The sequence below is a fragment of the Esox lucius genome, chromosome 22 (assembly GCF_011004845.1).
Source record: "Esox lucius isolate fEsoLuc1 chromosome 22, fEsoLuc1.pri, whole genome shotgun sequence".
Classification (NCBI taxonomy): domain Eukaryota; kingdom Metazoa; phylum Chordata; class Actinopteri; order Esociformes; family Esocidae; genus Esox; species Esox lucius.
In genome coordinates this window covers 20,047,510-20,055,139 of record NC_047590.1, presented here as the reverse complement: position 1 = coordinate 20,055,139, position 7,630 = coordinate 20,047,510, and positions in this window count along the sequence as shown.

Sequence of the window (7,630 nt, the reverse complement as noted above, 5' to 3'; positions counted from 1 at the left end):
CTAAACCTCCCTCTTTTATTCAAATGGTCTATCACAGCCACATATTGTTTCTCACAGCCACAGCCCAAAAGATATTTAGGTAGTTTACTCAGTCAGCCTGAGCCTGCTACACTACACAAGAGATGGACAGCAATGTTTTTAAATATAAAACGGTGGAACGTGAGCGGGCAGAAAAAAAAAGGAAGGATGAAAATAGCATGAATGTCCCAGTAATAGCTTACTGACTGCAGCTACTATTGTCATTAAGGTGAATAGCAAAGCAGCTGCAGTTATTACTCTATATGACAGTTTCATAGTCACATAAAAGCGCTTTCCCTGACCTGGACCATCACGAACAGCCACCAGACAGAGGTTAAGAAGACAGTGATTCAGTTCCATCACGTTCTTCTAACATCACACATTTTAATTACAATGAAGCCAATGTCGATTATGATGGTGATAGCGACAGTGCTACTGATCACAAAGTAGCGATGTTGACATCTACCCTACCCTGGCTCCCTAAGAAAGCTCTGATAGTGTAGTGACACAGAATAAAATGTTTGATCCAGGTATATGTGGCCTTCCTATCTGACAGATGAGGAAAAGAAGGTATATGAATACACTTGATCATGATTAAGAAACTGTAGGCTAAGTGCTTTGTGCTTCTCTGTAGTGGTAGCTTATAAAGCAGTATGAACTCTTCAGGTGATTCTTTTTAAACTTATTGATTTACTCAACTGAAAGGGGCAGCAATACAAGTGTCTTTGGAAGTGGCAGTTCCATTTAACAATAAATAAAGAAGGTATGTTCAAAATGTTGCTGGTATGGCTTTGATAAGGACAATATAAAAATCTCTAAAACCGCCACCAATCCGATATGAAATATTTCAGGGACGAGGATACGTTTAAGACAATTGAACCTGCAAGACACGAATTGCCAGATTTATATCCACGGTCAAATTGTTTTGTTTGATGTTAACATGCTTTTTATGTTATAGCTTGACCAGTCTTTTCAAAATAACATCCCGATTGGAAATCTCGAGACAAGAGAGTCAGTGTCTGTGTAGAAAAATTCTACACATCTATATCTAAGGCATATATATCGAAATTGCGTTGTCTTTGCACTGATTCGTGTCCTTTCATTTATCTGTCAAATAAGCTATTGCTTGTCGCAAATTACCTGGCCTGTGGGGTGTCTGATAGTGGGCTAGTAATTATATTAATTGACTCAACGAGACAAGTGCTTTTGAAAGGGTTTTTTCATCACAATTAACTTTGGCGTTTTTTATATTCATTGCGATGGCTACATTTTTCACATTCCTTTGCAACAGTCCTAAACCAGACATGGGGAGAAAATAAATACTGGAATAACCTGTACTGAATCAACTGTAAAACGTAATAAATGAGAATTATAGGACATTATTATACCTACTGTTTACCTTTCCTGCTTGTCACCTAACCGCAGGGGAGATCCGTCTTCTCCAGGGCCGGTAGTTCTCCTCCCGGGGTTAACTCCCTGAACTTCACGCTGTTAGGGGTGGTGGCATATGAAAACAAGAGGCTTTCGTGCCGAATAGTTAGTTGCTTTATTTTCCAGCCGCACTAAAATACACTGCCCATAACAATCAACTTCCCGCACCGACCACCGTGTCACACACCCTCACTCTCCTTACTTAGCAGCCATCCTCCAAAAACAGAGCGGGCGGGGCGGAGGGGGGCGCGCCACGGGCACGCGCACTCACTCACTCACTCGTTCGCACACCCACTGAGCTGTCCTAAACTAAACGGAGACACATCTCACAACACTACATACTGGATACAGTAATATAATTTCGGACACAATTTAAAGTTTTATGGCTATTTTTACACCGATCCAAAATCACCATGCATGATCAAACATTAAATCCGATACATCCGGGAAGACCTACTTCAGAAGAGTGGAGGTAAATATAACCAAATCAACAAATTCAACTTTTCTCTATTCCATGCTCCATTACTCCTCTATCATGAAATTCAACACTACTGTGGTTTGCCCCTTGGGGTTTAAGGCCAGGTGTTTGGTAAAAACACTTTGTGACAACTGCTGATGTAAAAAGGGCTATATAAATTAATTTTATCCTACAAATTTAAAGAGGGGTACATTTTATATTTTATATTCAGTTTGCAGTGTTTGACATATAGAATCAGGTGAAGGGAGAGCAAGGTACGCCCTTTAATTTGTTTTTCTTTTGTTTCGTTCCGTTTTCAAAAGACAATTTTAAGTTACTTTCAATGGAGGAATATTGTGGTTCAGTCTGAGGGACAGTATTAAAAGTACATTAGACAGAAATCATTATTTAGAGATTTTGTTTCTTCGTGCCAACGTACATTTTTTTCTAAACATTGACAATTAAAAAAGGACTCACTATTTGTATAAAAAAAATAGATGTTAAAACAAATAGGCTAAGTGTAAATCATTTTCCAGATTATATTATTCAATAGACATGTAGCTCTAAATCAATTTATACTTTGGTCTCTGACCTTTCCCCTTGTAATTGTTGTTTTTCATTCTACTTTAATTTCTTGTTCTGAACTGCCGTTGTCTAATTGCTCAAAACCCATATGTACAGAAATGTTCCTTACAAAGGTACACCTCTCATTTTCCCCATTGTTGTGGCCTTTCCACCTAGTGAAAACCTAAGGCCACTGAGGGTTGCCCAACAGGTTCAGTGTTATGATGCATGCTTCAATAATCCAATGTCCAAATGCTGAATTTCTTTGTTGCTGTGTCCATTTATTTTCATGGTACTTTGTTTACATGCATCCAGGTGATATAATAATATAAATTTTGTAACAAACACTATTTTAATTTTTTTCTTTCTGGTAGCCTCACCGCACATACTCCTGTCCTGAATACGGTCAAAACTGTTTAGCTTCCCCCCTTTGAGCTAAAACCCTGGTTTCCTGTTACTATGAGCTCACCTATGTACAGATGCTACCTTGTTCACTACACCTCCTAGTGTTCACATACCATAAATATACAATTATACATAAAATGGCTCCAACACACCAGCCCCTAACTGGCAATGACTGGAGGAAATAACAATTCACAATAAATATCACAAGGAGGCACAATAAGATACCATACGACAAGTCCCATAGAGTACCATGAATAGTTAACAAATGCAAATTTCATATGCGCACAATCATCTTTCAGAAAGAGATACAGAACATTTGACCCTTACTGAAACAATAATTTCATAATTCATTATTACCTTGCCTCATGAAGAAAACAGATCTTCGTAACAGGTCTACAAAGCACACTGGTCTTGGTCTGAACTCGTACTGTTCACCCCAGACCTTTCCCATCAAGGAAAAGTTTCTGTAACTCTTTCGAGTAACCAAGAATCACAGGGAGATGAAGAATCAACTACCATAACGATGTCTCCGTGAAAAAGCTTCTTCATTTTGTTATCCATTTCTGATGTTCATGTAACAAAGGTAAGTACTCATGCAACCACCTTTTCCAAAAGAGGTCAGCAATGCACTGAATCTTTTTCAATCTCCTTTTAGTATACAGGTCCTTACTGTCGTAGAGTCCAGGAGGTAAGATCAGCTTACCTTTCATCAGGAGATGATTCGGGGTAAGCGCCTCGAGATCGTTTGGTTCATCTGACAGCTTTGTCATTCAATATGGCCTCTACTTCACACAGAACGGTATGAAACTCTTCATCATCCAAAGTCTGCTGATAAAGAACAGAGCTGAGCACTTTCCTTACCATTCTAATGAGGCGTTTCCAGACACGCCCATGATGTGAACCTGAAGGTGGGTTGAAGCTCCACTTAACCCCTTCCTAAAGCAATGCACCTTATATCCTGTTGTGATTTAAAACATCAAGAGCCTCCCATAGTTCTCTTTCTGCTCCAATAAAATTGGTAACATTGTCTGATCTTATGGGCTAAACTGTACCTCGCCTGCAGATGAATCTGCATAAGGCACCTGTATTCAAGGAGTAAGCTACTTCCAATGAACTGCTCTACTTGCCATGCATGTGAAGATAACTCCATAGCACTTTACCAGGCTGCATCCTCTCCAAATCAAAGGGCCCAACATTCATAAATGGAGGGAGATCTAGAGTGATTCTTTCCATTGGCAAGTCTGCCATCTTTCGTTCTCCTACCTTTGTTCTATGACGCTTGCAGAAACCCCAATTGGATATAACCTTTCTTGCCACAGCATTAGCATGTGTAATCCAGTATTTCTTACGTAACCTAGATATCATATAATTTCTTCCACTATGACCCAACTGTTCATGGATATGTTGTAATATGAGGGTAGAGATATGCTGATCTTAGACAAGATTAATGGATGTTTCACTTCTTCAGGCATTCCTGCTTTTCTCAGTCCTCCTCCCACCTTCAAGAGATAACTTTCCAATGTGGGATCCAGCTTATAGATGGTGCTATCCTTCTTCAATCCAGATGCACCAGATGTTAATGATGACATTTCTTCATTGAATCTATCCTGTTGACAAAATCAAATTATAGACATTTCGGCCTCAGTAAGATCATCCAGAGTTAACCACTGTCCTCCTAATGTAATCTTGACCTTCTGCAGATCCTGCTCCACATCGTCGGATTGGGTTCCAGACCCGTTGGTGTCTACATAAGCCTGAATAGCTTCTCTTCTTTGATTAAGGTCCAATAGTCCTCCTCAATCTTAGATTCCAGGCAACTGAGACCTTCTGCTTTTTCCAGTCGAAGAAGTGATCAGCTAGTAAGTGGCATTTGACGAGTTGTTGACTACAGCCGTGTTAATTATAATGTCCCTTTTAACTTCTGGGTCACCAGCATTGTTGATGGACTCCAATGGGTAGTTTGGCCAGTAATCCTCTGGCTCCCAGAGAAAAACTGGGCCTTGAATCCATCTTTTTCCAGTCAAAAGGTCACCAACATCCACAGCTGTTGCTGACCCATTTTGTCAAATGGAAACCTCCTTTATGAAAAAAGGTTTTGAGATTCCTTTCCATGAGAACGGCCTCTTCCTCAGAAGCCACACTCTTCAAACAGTCATCCACGTAAAAGTTCCTATGGACAGTGTCAAACACATTGGCTGGAAAGTGGGCTTGATTGTCTTTAGCAGTTTTCTGAAGTGCATAGTTGGTACAACATAGCGAGGACACTGCTCCAAACAGATGAACCATCATTCTATATTCCTCAACTTCTTGCCTCAGGTCACCATTCGGCCACCACAAGAAACGAAGACAGTCAACATCCTCATTCGCAACCCTCACTTGGTGGAACATAGCCTGCATGTCTGCTAAGAACACCACAGGCTCCTGTCTGAATCTTATGAGGACTCCTAGCAGGCTATTAAGTGAAATTCCCTTGAATGCAGCTCCACAGTCATAAACAACCCGCAGAGTTCCTTACTTCAGGTGATAAACTCCATAATGAGGGATGTACCAAACTTTACCATTAGCACGTTCCATCTGATGCTGGGGTACCTTCACAGCATAGCCCTTGTTGATGATATCACTCATAAAGCCTGTATAATCCTGATGTAATTTCTTCTTTTTCTCCAATCTCCTTTTCAAACCATGAATCCTTTGCTTAGTGTTAAGAATTTCCATGTATCAGAATCTCTGAAGAAGATCAAAATACATGAAATACGCTGCAGCGGTCAAATACTTGTTTTAACCCTCAAGCTTCCACAAGTATTCGCCCCAAATGAAGATTAACCATTGGTTTTGTTTCTCCCGCCACAGTGGCGGTTACTTTTCACTCTCGTGAGTAAAACCCATCCTTATTGGCTCTTCGTTGGACGAATCTCTTTGTTTTCGCTGTCCACTGAAGAAGGGCATGCTCTAAAAGGCTATTCAGCAATTTGGAATGTGGCCAATGGTATGGGTGGAGTAAAATGCCAGCAACAATTGCAAATACACAGTGCCCCTTGATTTCTTTGCATATAATCAATCTATAGAGTATCCTGAACATTTCCTACAATACATTCACTGCGGCGTATAGAATAGTTTTTTTTATAGGCCAATATATATTTCATATGCATTGAGTTGCATTGTGGCCAATGGAATGGGTGGAGTAAAATGCCAGTCACAATTGCAAATACACAGTGCCCCTTGATTTTTTTGCATATAATCACTCTATCCACCTTCTTTGACAATTCCTACAATACATTCACCGTGGCGTATAGAACAGTTTTTTTTATATGCCAATATATATTTCATATCCATTGAGTTACATTGTGGCCAATGGGGTGGGCGGAGTAAAACACCAGCAACAATTGCAAATACACAGTGCCCCTTGATTTTTTTGCATATAATTACTCTATCAACCTTCCTTGACATTTCCTACAATACATTCACTGCGGTGTATAGAATAGTTTTTTTCTGTATGAGTCAATATGTATTTCCTATCCACTGAGTTGCATTGTGGCCAATGGTATGGCAGGAGTTAAACACCAGCAACAATTGCAAATACATAGTGCCCCTTGATTTCTTTGTATATAATCACTGTATAGAGTCTCCTGAACATTTCCTACAATACATTCACTGCGGCGTATAGAATAGTTTTTTCTGTACAGGGCAATATTTATTTTATATCCTTTGAGTTACATTGTGGCCAATAGGATCCAGGATGGGTGGAGTAAAATGCCAGCAACAATTGCAAATAAACAGTGCCCCTTGTTTTCTTTGCATATAAGAAGTACATTTTTACAATATACACTAAGAAAAGTGTCAAAATCGATACATTTAATATTATTAAAATCGCGTTTTACCGCGGACTTCTATTTTGAAGGCAAAATCCGAAAACCGGAAGTGTTATTGTTTCTAAGGAATCTCTAATGTTGACAGTATGACGCTAATCATTCTTTTACTGTTTGCGAAATTGCTGTAAACTTATCAAGTGCAACACAAGAAGTCAAATAACTTCCGGTTCACACAAATCGATCAAATTAAATTTCAAAAACAATTTCGGGCCGTGACCAGTTTTTTATTTCCAATTTTTGATCTGAGCATAAAACCTAAATTACGACAAATTAACAGTTATTTGTGTTTTGGTATCAGATTGTTGAACAAATAACGAAATAACAAATCGGATGTATCTTAATTTTCATTGTATTAAAATAAACAACAAAATACAGCAGTCACACCCTGTATCAAAATAATCTACTGTATATATATATTTTTTAATAATAAAAATACTTTTTACAAGGGACCATGCAATCACTTCGCAAACCCTCCATTTGTCGGCCTGTTTGACCTGTCCCTTCACCAGTACACTGACTCCGTTGTTTAAGTTCACAGTGTTTGATCGCAACAGCTTTTCTCTGCCTAACGAGTCAAGCAATAAATCTGACATATGCCACCAGTTAACAGATCAAATATTCACATACCTTTGTGATCACCCAGATGAAGGTTAGTTTTAAAGTAACCAACTGTTTAATTCTAAACTAACAGTTTGCTAATGACTCACCATTGTATCCTAATTTAGTTAGTTGGTGTTTGGTAATGAAGGGCCTACTTGCATCAGCAGCACTGACTCAATAAGAAACAAGTCATTCATAAGAAGACAACCTTTATTCATAGCAACTCGTTTCTAAGTAAATAATCATTTGATTGTTAATCATAAATGTAATAAAATATAGTTGCAAG